Source organism: Herpailurus yagouaroundi, unplaced genomic scaffold (assembly GCF_014898765.1).
Source record: "Herpailurus yagouaroundi ecotype Mexico unplaced genomic scaffold, PumYag 190, whole genome shotgun sequence".
Classification (NCBI taxonomy): Eukaryota; Metazoa; Chordata; class Mammalia; order Carnivora; family Felidae; genus Herpailurus; species Herpailurus yagouaroundi.
In genome coordinates, this window is record NW_024412421.1 from 23,136,286 (window position 1) to 23,152,909 (window position 16,624).

At 36.7% G+C, this 16,624-nt stretch overlaps 1 long non-coding RNA gene across 3 annotated transcripts in view; it reads left to right on the forward strand.

The window, feature by feature from the left end:
- The window catches only part of LOC121009737 (uncharacterized), a 220,292-nt gene extending 204,014 nt beyond the window's left edge, over positions 1-16,278 (forward strand). For 2 of the 3 annotated variants that reach the window (XR_005780813.1, XR_005780811.1), the window contains exons 6-8: positions 576-659; positions 10,636-10,749; positions 16,123-16,278. This is a non-coding gene — a long non-coding RNA (uncharacterized LOC121009737). The remainder of the gene's footprint in view (positions 1-575; positions 660-10,635; positions 10,750-16,122) is intronic. The other variant, XR_005780810.1, reaches the window with a different exon arrangement.
- The last annotated feature ends 346 nt before the right edge of the window (positions 16,279-16,624 follow it).

The following is a 16,624-nucleotide window of genomic DNA, read 5'->3' on the forward strand; positions in this document are numbered from 1 at the left end:
TATTAAGACTGAATTTAGCCATCCAAAATTTCTTTTTTTGTACTAAACTGAATAATGATATGTTGACTGCCTAAAACTAAGTAATAATTTATTGTCCTCTTAAAATACAGATAACGTTTACCTAAAACAGATCTTAAATCCATTTGCATTTCCAAAGCATTTTGAGAATTCCATTTGGCAGCAAAGTTTAAATCAAGGAATAAATATACACTGCTTTTTCTTAATATAGTAAATCACTTTTAACCTCTTCCTTCAGTGATATGGGATATTGCAGTAAAATGCTGAGATCACCTCAGTGTGTTTCCCAAATACCCAGCTTCCTGGCCAGGCACACTGCCTGAGGGTTCAATAAGTAGGTTAATTCTTCCTTCAGGGTTGGCCTGAGGGTTAAAGTTCCTGATGAACCAAGTAGACCGTGCATACAGAAAGAAGGTGGGTAGATAAAGTGTATGAGAATGCTTGGGGAGAAAACCACTCATGTGCAGCTGAGGTCACAAGATGATCTTTATTCTATTTCACCTATTTCATCTATTTCTGTTTTCTTGTTCACTCTTTGTTTTTGGCTTCTTTTACAGCCCTATTGGAACCAAGTTCTTTCCACATCTGACAAATGATTATTATGAAAACATCTTCCAGTATCTTCACACAGCTGTTATAGTGTAAGTTTTAGATCCTATTCTTTTTGCATTTTCATTTATCCAAATCTGTTTCCTATTTTACATTTTTATCAATTATGAATAAGATGAATTAAGAGAAAATAATGATGTGGAAAAGTTTAGTTTTACTTGATTAATTTTTTCTATGACATTTCTAATAGTAATAGTAATGATGGTCTCCTTATATGCTGGTATTTTATGTACTTTTTTGTGTTAGCCATTTCCCCCATTTTGAACAGACTTTACATTTTCCTAGAGGAAAAAGAGCAGACTCCCTGAATTTAAGTAATTTGCCAAAAGTCATGCAGCCAGTAATCCGCAGAGTAAGAGTTAACAGCTACAAAATAGTTTCAACTGAAGTCTCTCTGGCTGCTAAGCCAAAACGTTTTTTCTCCCCATTCCAATATTTCAGTATGGGAATCCTAAAAGGTTGGAGTGTCCCCAGATGTCAGCTTATGACAAATGTTTCATTCTTTCAGCACATTGACTGAGTGCTTCTGTGTGGGATGCTATTCTAGGTGTTTGAAATACATTATGGAGGAAGAAAACTGTTGTGGCCCTAATGAGCTTACATTCTCATAGGGACAGAGGATATAGACAATGAACAAAGACGTAAAATATATATGTTACAAGGTAAAAGTGCTATGAAAAAAAAGAAAAGTATGACAGTTTTGAATTGTGCTTTCATCTTACTGATTATAAATATTTAATGTAACAATATCATGAATAATCTTAGTGACCTCCTATAACAAAATATTCAGTAATTTCAGAACAGTTATTTATATTTGTGTTTTCTCTCACATTTTTGGCTAGTGAATGCAAAGAAATGTCATGGTGCAATTTAAAAGTGAGGTTGTCATAATGGTTCAAAAAGGGTGGACTCCTAACATAACATGGCAGTAAAGGCACCATGAATCCAAAAGAACATGCATTGCAGCAGTGGGTTCCATATTGAATTTGTATCACTGTTGTTTGACACAGTCCCTATCTGTGTACCTCCTTGAAATAATTCAAGGGTGTTCAATACCTTGTTCTAAATCCCGTCAGATCACTTGTGTACGTTTAAATTACATGACTATTTAAATGTATTCTCGAATAAAAGATTACAGTGTTAGCAGTTACACCTTAATAAAATAGGCACTCAAAGATTTTTATAAACAAGAGTTTTTTAAGTATAAATCTGATCATACTGTACTATTAAACAAAGCCTTTAAATTGTGAGGAAAATTGAGGCCTCTGGGTGGCTCAATTGGTTAAGCGTCTGACTTCGGCTCAGGTAATGATCTCAAGACTTTGAGGTCGACGGGCTCTGTGCTGGCAGCTCTGTGCCTGGAGCCTGCTTTGGAATCTGTGTCTCCCTCCTTCTGCCTCTTCCCCAGCACTCACACTCACTCACTCTCTCTCTCTCTCTCTCAAAAATAAACACTAAAGAAAAATTTTAATTGTGAAAAAAATTAAGGTATAGCTTATATATGGTAAAGTACAGATATATTTGGTGTGAGACTCAGTGAGTATTAGGGCCATTTTATACAGCATACTTATGTGAAAAGGCAGTGTCCACATTAGTAACATTAAAATTTAAAAATACACGGGGCGCCTGGGTGGCGCAGTCGGTTAAGCGTCCGACTTCAGCCAGGTCACGATCTCGCGGTCCGGGAGTTCGAGCCCCGCGTCAGGCTCTGGGCTGATGGCTCAGAGCCTGGAGCCTGTTTCCCATTCTGTGTCTCCCTCTCTCTCTGCCCCTCCCCCGTTCATGCTCTGTCTCTCTCTATCCCAAAAATAAATAAACGTTGAAAAAAAAATTTTTTTAAATAAAAATACAGGGGCGCCTGGGTGGCTCAGTCGGTTAAGCTCAGCTCAGGTCGATCTCGTGGTCCGTGAGTTCGAGCCCGGCATCGGGCTCTGGGCTGATGGCTCAGAGCCTGGAGCCTGCTTTCAATTCTTTGTCTCCCTCTCTTTCTGCCCCTCCCCTGTTCATGCTCTCTGTCTCAAAAATAAATAAACGTTAAGAAATAAAAAATTTTTGGGGCGCCTGGGTGGTGCAGTCGGTTAAGCGTCCGACTTAAGCCAGGTCACCATCTCACGGTCCGTGAGTTCGAGCCCCGCATCAGGCTCTGGGCTGATGGCTCAGAGCCTGGAGCCTGTTTCCGATTCTGTGTCTCCCTCTCTCTCTGCCCCTCCCCCGTTCATGCTCTGTCTCTGTCTGTCCCATAAATAAATAAAAACGTTGAAAAAAAAAATTAAAAAAAAAAAGAAATAAAAAAATTTTTAAATTTAAAAATACAGAAACACATTAAATATAGAACCAGACCTGAAGAAACATCACCCTATATTAAACCCCAAATTAACAACTTAGTTTTAATGAAACAAAATTATTGTCAAATTGTGTTTGAATAGTATTGGTTTTTTAATTGTTTTTAATTTATAAATTTTAGTTTTATACTTATAGGAGCTTAAGAAAATGCATTATATCTAATTTTATGATATTATGTTTGTACATATTTAAGTAATATAACCTTAAGATTCTGTGATATTTTATTTTAAAAGGTTTGCACATTTCTTCATTTGAGAAACACTGCACTATGCAGCATTCTCTTAAATAAAACTATTTGATAAACAGTGAGTCTATTTGAGCACCTTTCATGCACCAGCCAAACTCTGTTTCCTTGACTGTGAAGTTACCATATAATAGGGTGTTATCCTCTATAAAAAATATAATCTATATCCCTCTAGTTCCCATTTGTAATGCTATCAGCAAGTAGTGGTCATTCAGGTTTGGGATCATATTCAAACTATGTTGTCATTTCAAAAATTACAGTTTGGTTGGGAAAGTTTTACATATAGTAACTCTTCCTATATATATCTTTATAGAAATTCTAATCATTCTATCCTTCACTATGTTTTCATGTTAACATTTTTATAATTCTAAATTCCTGAATTTCTGAATTTAGATTATTCAGAGACTTGATTGAAGTAGAATTAACTTTGTAATCATAAATTATACTCAATAAGTAATCCATGGGGGCGCCTGGGTGGCGCAGTCGGTTGAGCGTCCGACTTCAGCCAGGTCACGATCTCGCGGTCCGGGAGTTCGAGCCCCACGTCAGGCTCTGGGCTGATGGCTCAGAGCCTGGAGCCTGTTTCCGATTCTGTGTCTCCCTCTCTCTCTGACCCTCCCCCGTTCATGCTCTGTCTCTCCCTGTCCCAAAAATAAATAAACGTTGAAAAAAAAAATTTAAAAAAAAATAAGTAATCCATGTTTCCCAGGCCAGTTTGGGGGAATATTTGGGGCAGTGAGTTAGAGCACATGTTTATATCATGGCAACTTCAATTCAGTATTAGACATGCCTATTAAGAATGTCTTATGCCACTCTACTGTGAATATAATTAAAGCCATTGAAATATATGCTTTAAATGGGTGAGTTGTATGGTATGTGAATTTAATCTCAACAAAGCTGTTTAAAAAAAATTACAACCTTTCAACAGTCTATTTTCACTTACCATCTTTTCCTTTGTAATATTATTTTCATATGTAGTACATCTATATGCATTAACCCAACATTGCATTATTATGTTTACCTTAGTCATATTATTTTAAATATTAAGAAAAGGAAAATGTATTCCCCTTTATATTAACCCAGGTATTTACTACTTCTGGTTCGTATAATTTCTTCCTATAGATATGTTACCGTCTAAGTTTCCTTAACCTGAAGAATTTCCTTTAGAATGTTTTTTTAAGTTTATTTATTTTAAGAGAGAGAAAGTTTGTGTGTGTGTGCGCGCGCGCGCGCGCGCGCGCGCGCACGTGAGCAAGGGAGGGGCAGAGAGAGAGGGAGAAAATCCCAAGTAGGCTCCACCCTGTCAGCTCACAACCTGAAACAGGGCTCTATCTCATGAACTGAGAGGTCATGACCTGAGCCAAAATCCAGAGTCAGCCACCCAGGCGTCCCTACAATTTCTTATAGTACTGCTCTGCTGACAAGAGTTTCTCTCAATTTTTGTTTTTCTGAAAAATGTATTTATTTTGCTTTTATTTTTTAAGAAAAATTTTCCCAGATACAGAATTCTAATTTGACAGTTCCCACTCTCTCAGCACTTTAAAGATGTTGTTCCATTCTCTCCTACCTTCCATCATTTCTGATGAGAATTCAGTTGTAATTTGTATCGCTTCCCCCTTGTTTGTAATGGGTTTTCCCCCACTGGCTGCTTTTCTCTTTTTCTGTGTTTTCTATCATTTAATGAATATGTAGCTAAGCATGGTTTTCTAAGTATTTATCTTAGCAGGTATTCATTGATCTTCTTGGATCTGTAAGTTTACATTTATTTAGCAGTTTAGGAAAAATCTATCCATTATTTTATGAAAGGTATTTTCTGACTCATTTTCTCTCTCTGAGAATACAGCTGAATATAACTTCAATCACTTAAATATGGTCCCACATATCACCGAGATTTTGTTCTATTTTTTTCCAATATATTTTTCTCATCTTCAGATTGAATATTTTCTATGATCTATCGTCAAATTTACTGTTTTCTTTTTTTTTTTTCAACGTTTATTTATTTTTGGGACAGAGAGAGACAGAGCATGAACAAGGGAGGGGCAGAGAGAGAGGGAGACACAGAATCGGAAACAGGCTCCAGGCTCTGACCCATCAGCCCAGAGCCTGACGCGGGGCTCGAACTCCCGGAACGCGAGATCGTGACCTGGCTGAAGTTGGACGCTTAACCGACTGCGCCACCCAGGCGCCCCGAAATTTACTGTTTTCTTTATTTGACTATCTGTGATCTGTTGTTCTTATCCAGTAAATTTTTAATTTTTGATATTGTGTTTCATTTCTAAAATTTCTACTTGTTTCTTTTTTTTGATGGTTTGTATTTTTCTATTGAGATTCTCCAACTATTCATTAATTGTAACCATATTTTTCCTTTAATCCCTTAAACATCTATTTTTTAAATTTTTTCCTCTTTTTTTCTTAATTTAAATCCACATTACTTAATATACGGTGTAATAATGTTTTTAGGAATAGGATTTAGTGATTCATCACTTACATATAACACTCAGTACTCATTCCAGTAAGTGCCCTACTTAATGCCCATCACCCATTTAGCCTATCACCCCCAGCACCCCTCCAGCAACCTTCAGCTATCTGTATTTAAGAGTATTTTATGGTTCCCTCCATCTCTCTTTTTACCTTATTTTTCCTTCCCTTCCCCTATGTTCATCTGTTTTATTTCTTAAACTCCACTTATGAGTGAAATTGTAAGGTAATTATCTTTCTCTGATTGACTTATTTCACTTAGCATAATACATTCTAGTTTTCATCCATGTTGTTGGAAATGGCAAGATTTCATTCTTTTTGATTGCTGAGTAATATTCCATTGCATATATATATATATATATATATATATATATATATATATATCCCATCTTCTTTATCCAGTTGATAGACATTTGGACTCTTACCATAATTTGGCTATTGTTGATAGTGCTGCTGTAAACATTGTGTTGCATGTGCCCCTTTGAATCAGCATTGTTGTATCCTTTGGATAAATACCTAGTAGTGCAATTGCTGGGTCATAGGGTAGTTCTATTTTTAATTTTTTGAGGAACCTCCATACCGTTCCAGAGTGGCTGCACCAGTTTGCATTCCCACCAACAGTGCAAAAGTGTTCCCTTTTCCCCACATCCTTGCCAACATCTGTTGTTTTCTGTGTTGTTAATTTTAGCCATACTGACAGTTGTGAAGTAGTATTTCATTGTGGTTTTGATTTGTATTTTCCTGATGATGTGTGATGTTGAGCATCTTTTCATGTGTCTGTTAGCCATCTGAATATCTTCTTTGGAAAAGTGTCTGTTCCTGTCTTCTGCCCATTTCTTCCCTGGATTATTTGTTTTTTGGGTGTTGAGTTGGTTTGTTCTTTATAGATTTGAGTACTAACCCTTTATCCAATATGTCATTTGCAAATATCGTCTCCAATTCTATTGGTTACCTCTTATTTTTGTTGATGGTTTCCTTCTCTGTACAAAAGCTTTTTATCTTAATGAGGCCCTTTGCTTTTGTTTCCCTTGCCTCCTGAGACAGGTCTAATAAGTTGCTACAACTGAGGTCAAAGAGGTTGTTGCCTGTTTTCTCCTCTAGGATTTCTCCTCTAGGATTTTGAGGTCAAAGAGGTTGTTGCCTGTTTTCTCCTCTTGTCTTATGTTTAAGTCTTTCATCTATTTTGAGTTTATTTTTGTGTATGGTATAAGAAAGTGGTCCAAGTTCATTATTGTGCATGTAGCTGTCCAGTTTTCCCAGCACCATTTGCTGAAGAGACTGTCTTTTTTCCAATGGGTATTCTTTCCTGCTTTGTCAAAGATTAGTTGTCCATATATTTGTGGGTCCATTTCTGGATTCTCTGTTCTGTTACATTGATCTATGTGTCTGTTTTTGTGCCAATACCATACTGTCTTGATGATTACAGCTTTGTAATACAGCTTGAAGTCCAGAATTGTGATGCCTCCAGCTTTGGTTTTCTTTTTCACCATTACTTTGGCTATTTGGGGTCTTTTCTGGTTTCATACAAATTTTAGAATTGTTTTTTCTAGCTCTGTCAAGATTGCTGGGGTTATTTTGCGAGGGATTGCATTTAAATGTGTAGATTGCTTTGGGAAGTATAGATATTTTTAACAATATTTGTTCTTCCAGTCCATGAACGTGGAATGTTTTGCCATTTCTTTGTGTCTCCCTCCATTTCTTTCATAAGGTTTCTGTAGTTTTCAGCATACGTATCTTTCACCTCTTTGGTTAGGTTTATTCCTAAGTGTTTTATGATTTTTGGTGCAATTGTAAATGGGATCAATTCCTTGATTTTCCTTTCTGCTGCTTCATTACTGGTATATATAAGTGCAACGAACTCCTGTACATTGATTTTATATCCTGAAACTTTGCTGAATTCATGGATCAGTTCTAGCAGTTTTTTGGTGGAGTCTTTCAGGTTTGCCACATAAGGTATCATGTCATCTATGAAGAGTGAAAGTTTGACTTCTTCCTTGCCATTTTAGATCCCTTTTATTTCTTTTTGTTTTCTGATTGCTGAGCCTAGGACTTCCAATACTATGTTGAATAGCAGTGGTGGGAGTGGACATCCCTGTCATTTTCCTGACTTTAGGGGGGAAAGCTCTCAATTTTTCACCATTGAGGGTATTAATTGTAGGTCTTTCATATATGGCCTTTACGGTGTTGAGGTATGTTCCTTCTATCCCCACTTTCCCGAATATTTTTATCATAAACGGTGCTATATTTTGCCAAATGCTTTTTCTGCATCTATTGAGAGGATCAAGAGGTTCATAGCCTTTCTTTTATTAATGTGGTGTATCATGTTGATTGATTTGCGAATATTGAACCACCCCTGCAGTCCAGGAATAAATCCCACTTGATAGTGGTGAATAATTCTTTTGACGTATTATTGGATTGGATTTGCTAGTATCTTGTTGAGAATTTTTGTATCCATGTTCATCAGGGAAATTGGTCTGCAATTCTCCTTTTTTGTGGTGTCTTTGTCTGGTTTTGGAATCAAGGTAATTCTGGCCTTGTAGAATGAGTTTTGAAGTTTTCCTTTCATTTCTATCTTTTGGAAAAGCTTCAAAAGATTAGCATTACCTCTTCTTTCAATGTCTAGTGGAATTCCCCTGGGAAGGTATCCAGCCCTGGACTCTCATTTGTTGGAGATTTTTGATAACAGATTTCAACTTCTTGACTGCTTATGGGTCTATTCAAATTTTCTGTTTCTTCCTGTTTCAGTTTTGTTGAATGCATTTAGATTAGCGGTTTAAAAATTCTTCTAATTCTATACTCTGGATCATTTTAGTATCAGTGTTTCTTTTTTTTTTTTTTTTCAACGTTTATTTATTTTTGGGACAGAGAGAGACAGAGCATGAACGGGGGAGGGACAGAGAGAGAGGGAGACACAGAATCGGAAACAGGCTCCAGGCTCTGACCCATCAGCCCAAAGCCCGACGCGGGGCTCGAACTCACGGACCGCGAGATCGTGACCTGGCTGAAGTCGGACACTTAACCGACTGCGCCACCCAGGCGCCCCAGTATCAGTTTTTCTTAACTGTTTTTCTCTTGAGTGTGGGCCACATTTTCCTGTGTCTTTATGTTTAGTAGTTTTTTATTGTACCCTTGTAGAGACTAGGGATAGCTTCATCTAAATAGTGTTGATCATGTTCTAGCAAGCAATTCAAGTGGCTGAGCTCAAACTTTAAATCTTCACTTCTTTCCACCTTCCAGCCATTGCTTTCTGCTTGGCCCTCTGCACATACATTAATCAAGATCATCCAAGGATTTGAAGGAGTTTATATGTGGATTTTTTTCCTCCAGCTCCTTAGCTTCCTTTTTTTCTGAGATTTGTCATTTATTTTCTAGCCATGCCAGTAGTCCCAAACTCTTCCCTCTCAATCCTCAAGTCACTTAGGACTGCAGTTTTCTGTTTGAGTTCCAGCTACTCCATGCAGTGCAAACTGAGAAGTGCTATTCCCTTCTTTTGTGTGTCAACACCCTTCCAGTTTCTGCCTGCCTTCATTTGCTCTCAAGTGCATTCAAACAACTGTTTTTATATTTTTCCCATTATTGTTATCTGCTGGCAAGGTTAAGAAGGTTAACTTAATAACAGGTACTGCACCATTATTAATAGTGTAATTTCTGTATAATATTGAAATTTAAAGAATAACTATACACAGAGAATGCTCCTTTTTAATAGCATCTTGTCTCACGAATACAATCAAGATGTTTTCTTAATTCACTGAGAATATTCATTATAGGCCTTCCAAGGTTATGTTTTCCATCCTATTCTCTTTTTCCCCAAACTTCTTTCTTTTTCTTGTATGGCTTTACATTGTGTCAAAAGAGGACATTTGTTCAAATATCTGGCTCTTGACTTTCCATTCCTATTTGAGTGCAAGATATTAAAAAGATGATTGAAAGTTCCCTGTACATAAATGTGGGTTGCTTTCTTTTGGAGCAAAGTTACTTTCATTTGTTGGTGACTACTTCGTTTCATTGACCAATGATTGGCCATTTTATGATGGACCTCTAAAGGTGAGTATGGTTTTTCAAAGATAATATTTCCAAACTCTTGTCTTTAGAATATGAGTTTGTTCTCCAGCATTCGTGGAGTCAGGTTTGGGAAAGAAGCTAGTATGGTCCCCACTTAGTACATAGAGTTTCAATAATTCACCTTTTTTCAACATGAAAACACAGCCCAACTATTTGTTCCACTTCAAAGTCCCACTGGTTGTACCTCCTCAAAGAGTAAATCTCTGGTCTTCTTCATAGATGAGGGAGGGCAAGTTGCTCAGATATACGGTTGACAAAGACTATATGTAAATCCAGCTGCTTCTTATACAAACTTTTACCCAGTTCACATCATGTTATGTGTTAGTTGTATCCCCACCTTCAGACCTATAATTTCTATGTGTATGAGTGGTAAGAATTTACTTGCTGCTGAGCTCCCTCCCCTACTGGTTTAAGTTTCTGTTTTCAAAAATTTGTTGAGCCAGTTTGTCTTTATCCACCTGCTTTCTGGCTTCTAAAATTTTAATGTTTTTTTTCTCCTCTTCTGTTACCTTGGACTTGTGGGTTTATTCCTTTTTTTTATCATTCTATCATTTTAGTGGAGTTTTCAAAGTGAGAAATGTAACTTTATATGGGCAAGCTACTATCTTTAACTGTAAGTTGGTCTTCTTTATCCTTGGGACTATTACAATAACTTACTATGTAATCTACTTGTCACTATTCTCCTTATTATAAATTCATTTTGACATTAATTTGCCCCCCCCTACTTTAAGCTTCCAGTGGACAAAGATCCAGACTTGGGTGACTTAGGTTACAGTAGAATTTTTTGTATAAATAACTATAGCTATAGCTATAACTATAACTATAAATACTTTGTCATTAGTCAAATATGACACGAGTTTTCTACTTTTATCCCCCCACAGAGTATCAGTTGACAGTCAACCACAGATCAACTTTATGGGAGTCCAGGAGTCCAGCAGGGAAGTTCTAGCACACTGTTTGAGCAAAAAAATCTAAGAATAAATGTAGTGAATAAGGTAAGAACAGTTTCATTTTACTTATGTCACCTTGCCCCCAAAGCAGCACAACTCAGCATCAAGTCACACCCCCTTGGCCAGTGATTTCTCTCAGAAAAAAAAATCTTAACGAGTTTAATAAGAATGAAACCATAGCAATCTTTTCTGCCCACAGTGGTATGAAACTGGAAATCAATAACAGGAGGAAAGCTGTACAATTCACAAATACGTGAAAATTATACAACACTTTTAAACAACAAATGGGTCATAGAAGAAATCAAAAGGGAGACACAAAATATCCTAAAACAAATGAAAATATAAACACAACATATGAAAACTAATGGGATGAAGCAAAACAGTTCTAAGAGGCAGGTTTATAGCAATAAAGGACTACACTAAGGAAAAAGAAAGATCTCAAAAAAGCAACTTAACTTTACACTTTAGGAACTAGAGAAAGAAGAACAAACAAAGTTCAAAGTTATAGAAGGGGGAAAATAAAGATTACAGCAAAAATAAATGAAATAGACAATAGAAAAACAGACAAAATCAATGAAACTAAAAGCTAATTTTTTGAAAAGATAAAATCAACAAACCATTAGCTAGACTAAGAATAGAAAACATTTAAATAAATGAAGTCAGAAGTGAAAGAAGAGACATTAAACATACCACAGAAATACAAATGATCATAAGATATTGTTATGACAATGATATGGTAACAAATTGGAGAACCTAGAAGAAATGGACAAATTCCTAGAAAACATGGTCTTTTAAGACTGAATCATGAAGAAATAGGAAGTTTAAACAGGCTAATTAATAATAAGGAGATTGAATCTGTAATCAAAAACTTCCCAACAAAGGAAAGCCCAGGATCAGGTGACTTCACTGGTGAATTCTTCCAAACATTTGAAGAATTAATGCCAATCCTTTTCAAATTCTTCCAAAACACTGGAGAGGAGGGAACACTTCCAAACTTATTTTATAAGCCAGCATTGTTCTAATACCAAAGCCAGTCAAGGACACTGCAAGAAAAGAAAATTATAAGCCAGTATTACTGATGAACATGCTAACTTTTCAGCAAAATCTAGCAGACCAAATTCGAGAGCATGTTAAAATAATCATATAGCATGATCCAGTCAGACTTATCACCGGGATGCAAGGATTCTTCATCATATGCAAGTCAATAAATGTGCTACATCACTTTAACAGAGTATAAAGTATAAAATCATATGATCATCTTAGTAGATACAGAAAAAGCATTTGGAAAAATGTAATATCCTCTCATGATAAAAACTCAACAAATTAGGTATAGAAGGAATGGACCTCAATATAATAAAGGCTATATCCAAAAACCCCACAGCTAACATACTCAATGAAGAAAAACTGAAAGCTTTTCCTCTAAGATCAGGAACAAGACAAAGATGCTCACTCTTGCCTCTTCTACTCACCACAGTAGTGGAAACCGTAACCTGAGCAATTAGGCAAGAAAAAGAAATAAAAGATACAAAATTGGAAAGGAAGAAGTAAAATAGTCTCTCTTTGCCGATGACATGATCTTAAAAATAGAAAATCTTAAAGGCCCCAGCTAAATGTTAAAACTAATAAATTTAGTAAAGTTGCAGGATAGAAAAACAGCTTACAAAAATCAGTTCTGTTTCTATACACTAACAAACTATCTGAAAGAAAGAAAACAATCCCATTTAAAATAGCATCAAGGGGTGCCTGAGTGGCTCAGTCAGTTAGTTGAGCATCCATCTTAAGCTTGGGTCATAATCTCCTGGTTCGTGAGTTCAAGCCTCACATCAGGCTCTGTGCTGACAGCTCAGAGCCTGGCGCCTGCTTTGGAATCTGTGTCTCTCTCTCTCTCTCTCTTCCCCTCCCCAGCTCACACACTCTCTCTGTCTCAAAAATAAAGAAAAACATGTTTTTAAAAATTTTAATAAAATAGCATCAGAAAGAATACAATACTTAGGAATAAATTTAGCCAGGAGGTGAAAGACCTACCCTGAAAAATGTAAGAAATTAGTGCAAAAAGTTGAAGAAGCCAAAAATGAAAGGAAAGATAACTCATGTTCAAAAATTGGAAAAATTAATTTGTTACAATGTCCATACTACCCAAAGCAATCTACAGATTCAATGCAATCCCTATCAAAATTCCATTGGAATTTTTCACAGAAGTGTAAAAGACGGTCATAGTTTGTAGAGAAGCACAGAAGACACAGAAGACAGAATAGCCTAAGAGAGCTTCAGAAAGGACAAAGTCTGGAGGAATCAGACTTCTTGATTTCAAACTATATTACAAAGCTATAATTTTAAAAGTATAGTACTGGCTTAAACACACACACACAGATCACTGGAAAAGAATGTAGAATACAGAAATACATTCAACTAATTAATCTCTGTCAAGGAACCAAGATATCTCTGTCAAGATAGTACCAAGAACACAAGAGGGGAAGGGATAGTGTCTTCAATAACTATTGTTGGGAAAACTAGATAACACGTACAAAATAATGAAATTGGACCCTATCTTACACCATATACAAAAAAATTAATGGAAAATGGATTAAAGACTTAAACATAAGACCAGAAAACATAAAACTCCTAGAAGAAAACAGGAAAAAGTCTCCTTGATACTGGTGTTGGCAATAATCGTTTGTCTATGACACCAAAACCACAGACAACAATAGCAAAAATAAACAAGTGGGAATACACCCAGCTAAAAATCTTCTGCACAGCAAAGGAAGTGATTAACAAAATGAAAATGCAACCTATGAAATGGAAGAAAATATTTGCAAAGAAAGGGTGCCTGGGTGGCTCAGTCGGTTAAACGTCCAATTTCAGCTCAGGTCATGATCTCACGGTTGGTGAGTTTAAGCCCCGCGTCAGGCTCTGTGCTGACAGCTTGGAGCCTAGAGCCTGCTTCGGATTCTGTGTCTTCCTCTCTCTTCCCCTCCCCTGCTCATTCATTCTCTCTCTCTCTCTCCCTCCCTCCCTCTCTGTCTCTCTCTCTCTCTCAAAAATGTTTTAAAAAATTTTAAGAAAATATTTGCATACATCTGATAAAGGGTTAATATCTAAGACACATAAGGAACTCCTACAACTCAATAGCAAACACATAACCTGATTAAATAATTGATAAAATACCTAAACAGATAGTTTTAAAAAAAAACTTACAAATGGCCAACAAGTACATGAAAAGATGCTCAACATCACTAATCAGGGAATTGCAAATCAGCATCACAATGAGCTCTCACCTCACACCTGTTAAAAGGATTATTATCAAAAAGATGAGAAATGAGCGTTAGCAGGGATGTGAGGTAAAGTGAACCCTTGTACACTGTTGGTAGGAATATAAATTGGTACAACCATTATGGGGATGAGCATGGAAATTTCTCAAAATATTAAAAATAGAACTATGTGATCTAGCAGCCCACTTCTGTATTTAAATTCAAAGGAACAAAATCAGAATGTTTACGAGATATCTGCAGTCCTATGTGCCTTGCAGCATTATTCACAATAGCCAAGGGATAGAAACAACTTAAGTGTCTGTTGAAAGAAGATAAATGGATAAAGAAAATGTGATACACCCAAACCACACGCACACGCACGCACGCACACACGCGCGCGCGCGTGCAATTGAATAATATTCAGCCATAAAAAAAGTAAATCCTGCCATTTGCTACAACAAGGATGAACATGAAGGACATTATATTGGATGAAATGAGCCAGATAGACACTTCGTCTCGCTCATATGTAGAATCTACAAAACAACAACAAGAACAACAAAACCTTGAACTCAGAAACAGAGTAGAATGGTGGTTTCCAGGGGCTGAGGAGTAGGGGACGTGAGAGATGTTGGTCAAAGGGTACAAACTTTCAGTTATGAGTAAGTTCTAAGGATCTAATGGACAGCATGGTGACTGTAATAATGCTGTATTGTATACTTGGAAGTTATTGAACAGTAGGTGTTAAATGATCTCACTACAAACAAAAAATGACAACTATGTGAGGTGATGGATGTGTTAACTTGAATGTGGTAATCATTTCACAATGTTTTTTTTAAGTTTATTTATTTATTTTGAGGGAGAGAGAGGGAGAGTGTGGGGGGAGGGGCAGAGAGAGAGGAGGACAGAGTATCTGAAATGGGCTCTGTGCTGACACAAGAGAGGCTGTTGCAGGGCTCAAACTGACAAATCAGGAGATCATGACCTAAGCTGAAGTCAGTCGCTCAACAGACCAAGCTCCCTGGCACCACATCACAATGTATATTTATTTCAAATTTATCACCTTGCATACCTTAAACATATATAAATTTGTCAGTTATACCTCAGTAAAGCTGGAAAAAATATTTTGTGATTCGTAATGAAGAATTGAATTTCAGATACAAAGAATGTCATAAGCTGAAAAATGCTTAGAGTCAGAAAGTAAAAGGTATGTTCTAGGAGCAGCAAGCAGCTAGTTCTGTTAGATATAGAGGACTTGGTTTAAAAAAAATGGCAACGTGTGATGAGGCAAAATAAAGACCTTTAATACCTAGCTGAAGAGGAACAGATGTGTTAATGAAGCTGTTTGTGAATTATACCTTCAGAGACAACTACTAAACTAGAAAAGGAGTTCTGTTTGTCTGGATTTGATTCAACTTTTCTTATTTTCTCACACTTTTCTCCAGCATATTCCATGTCGGTTTAAGTAGTCACAACCAATGACAGCCTAGAAAAAAATATTTGATTTTCTTCAGCCTTTTTAGTGGAGCTGGGCAAAGGCTCTTGAGATTAAGGACTTGGTCAACCAAACAGTATGTCTAAAAGTATCTATCACAGTAGAGACTGAGCAAATAAGAGAAAAGAAATTGATTGCCTGAACCCTAACACTAGCTGGATAGGAAGGTTTTTCTTTAAAAGCTTTGTTATTTATCCTGGGGCAGAACATGAGAGTGGTCTTGGCAAACAAGACAGTATACTCCTTTTGCTCTTGACGCTGATATGCAAAAAACCAACGGAAAAGAGTGTTGTATTAGTCACTCTGGTAGCTGAGTGTGGAAATCTCTTCAAATTCATCTACTCGGGTATTACTAGCAGCCTTACAGAAAAAACTGCATATGTGCCAGCCTCAAAGATCTGAGACTCATCTATTAGTATGTGAAGACCTGGCTGTGAGCCAAAGCCCCAAAAGCAAAGTGGTTAAGCACAGCTGAGCCCCTTCCATGCCTTGGGGGGTTCTCACAGGCTCATAAGCTAAGCAGACTTTCTCTGGGCAGGGTGACCAGGTTTTCAGCAGAAAGCTATGTCCATTTTATTGTGGCTCATCCAGTACTAAACACAGAGTATGGTAACAGAATATTTTAATAGTTACAATAAAGACTGCGTTGGGCCTACTGAGTTGTCTTTGTTTCAACAGGTGTATCTTGTGCCAGTGACATTGGTAACAGCTGGAAAGAATTTATTTCCTTGATTGACTAAGTAGAAGATGGTTCCCAGAACTGATCTTTAAGTCTAAATAAGCATCCCCAGAGGTGTTGGAGTTTTCAACAAAGTGAGTATCCTGAGGAGAAAATAAAGGGATAGAGACATTTAATTTGAAAATTAAAGGGAATATGACATTATTTTGTGTCTTAGGCTGATGATAAGAAGTGTATATATAGACATATAACAAACTGAAAAGCATGTACCCAAAAGTACTTACTATAATAATACTATATCAACAACTGCATACAGAAAAATTTTAAATAAAGAGCACAGATACTGAGTATATTTTGTCCATGTACAGTCATCCAGGAAAGATTCCTGAAGTTAAATTTTGAACTGGATTTTGAAGAGGATGAAGCCTATGAATCTCAAAAGATGAAAGAAGGTAGTAGTATAAAGTTAAAATCTAGGCTACCAAGGCAGGAAAAAAATTC